This window comes from Etheostoma cragini, chromosome 10, assembly GCF_013103735.1.
Source record: "Etheostoma cragini isolate CJK2018 chromosome 10, CSU_Ecrag_1.0, whole genome shotgun sequence".
Classification (NCBI taxonomy): Eukaryota; Metazoa; Chordata; class Actinopteri; order Perciformes; family Percidae; genus Etheostoma; species Etheostoma cragini.
Genome location: NC_048416.1, coordinates 7,754,256 through 7,756,453, shown reverse-complemented (window position 1 = coordinate 7,756,453; position 2,198 = coordinate 7,754,256).

Sequence of the window (2,198 nt, the reverse complement as noted above, 5' to 3'; positions counted from 1 at the left end):
CTGAAAGGAGAGGGAGGAATCGAGGATGACGCCCAGACTCTTGACCTGAGGGGAAGGGGAGACCAAGGAGTTGTCGATAGGGAATTTGAAACTATTGATTTTGGATAGGGTGGATTTGGTGGCTACGAGGAGGAGTTCGGTTTTATCGCTGTTTAGTTTAAGGAAGTTTGCGGTGAACCAGTCTTTTATTTCAAGTAGGCAGTTAGTAAGGGACAAGGTGGGGAGCGAGGCGGTGGGTTTGCTGGAGAAGTAGAGCTGGGTGTCGTCTGCGTAACAATGGAAATGAATGTTGAATTTGCGGAAGATATTGCCAAGGGGAAGTAGGTAGGTGATGAAGAGGAGGGGGCCAAGAACTGAACCTTGAGGGACGTCAGTAGTAACAGGGGAAGGGTGGGATGTGAAAGATTTGAGTTGAACAAACTGAGTGCGGTTGGAGAGATATGAGCGGAACCAGTCGAGAGGGGTGTGAGAGATGCCGAGAGAAGATAGTCTATGGAGAGAATGGAGTGGAAAAGAAGACTTTGGATGTAGGATATCAACCAGGAGAAACAGATTCACATTCACTAAAGGAGCGTTCTCCTTTTTGACAATATCACTTGTTCCAAAAATGAGAACTTTGAACTTGTTTAAAGAACAAATATGATACTTCAGGTTTAAATGATTTTTTTAGTGTCAAAATAATAGCTAGCAATGCTAAAGTATGTGGGCCATTTGCCAACAGCTAGCTATTTGTGAGTAGTGTCTTTCAGGGAACAAAAGTGTGACATCGCTGATCTTTGAAAATGTTTGAGTTTGCTACAATGTAACATCTCTTATCTCTGTGTGTGTGTGTGTGTGTTTGTGTGTGTTTGTGTTCTACTACCAACCACACTTGAAAACAGATGGAGCTCTGTGAGAAGTTGATAAGGGAAAAGCTGCCGGAAGACACCCCAGTAACTGTATTACGCACTGTGTGTTTTTTTAAACTTCACTTGTTGACTCCATCTGTTTATTTAATAAACCTTTGTCAGCAAAGAGTGAAGCATCAAAAGGCCCATTCCACTCATGCACTGGGCACTGCAATTTCTTTTAAAACTACACTCTTGTTAGATTCCTTTGACACAACATCCATTGACACTCACTGAGGTGATTCATAAAATTAAGCCCACTTCATGTGGTCTTGACATCTTGCTTGGGAGATTTCTAAAGGAAGTATAAGGATTTATCTGTCATGCTATTCTCTCTTTAATCAACACAACAATATTGACTGGTTTGGTCCCTGCTTATTTCAAGAATGAAATTGTAAGACCTCTTCTAAAAAAACTCTTTGAATTATTTCAGACCAATATCCATATATCCCTTTCTTTCTAAGGTTCAAGTAAAAGTTGTTGCTGAACAATTGAGTGCTTTAAAAAAAAAATAGAACCAGACCATTTGAGTCTGGGTTTATGGCAAACCACAGTACAGAGTCTGCTCTCCTTAAAGTGATAAATGACCTACTGGTTGCCGCTGATGCTAGAAAATCTTCAGTATTAGTTCTGTTAGATGTAAGTGCTGCTTTTGATACTGTTGACCATTCAATTTTACTTGACATCTCAAAGACTGGGTTGGCATCTTTGGTTCAGTTTTAAAGAGGTTTTATTCCTACTGACAAGATATATTTTAGTGTAGCTAGTACATGACCTGTAGGGTACCTTAGGGGTCTGTCGTTGGACAAGTCTTGTTTTCCCTTATCATGTTACCCTTGGGGCAAGTCATCCCCAGGCATAATGGGAGCATTGATTTATCTGCCGATGACACTCAGTCTATGTCAAATTAGTACATCTGTATTGTTGACATCAAATCCTTGATGACTCAGAACTTCATGCAGCTTAATGTTGATAAGACCGATGTAATGTTTATTGGCCCCAACAAAGTTAATGCAAGTACTTCATCATCTGGGCTCTGTGTTAAAATACAGCCACAAACTGTAAAAATCTTAGATTTATTTTTTACATTTTACTATGTATATATTTTATATATTATATATAATTTTATATATACAGAAAAGGATAGTTCAGCTTTCAGTCAGTTGTCCTTGTTTTTAGCCGTTTGTCTATTTCTGTGGACTTTGGAAGCAACAAAACACCAGATTCCTATTCCTTGTATGTGTTTACATTACAATTAATTCTGATAATAACCTTAGTAAAACCTTAATACATTTTAGAATTAATTGTAAG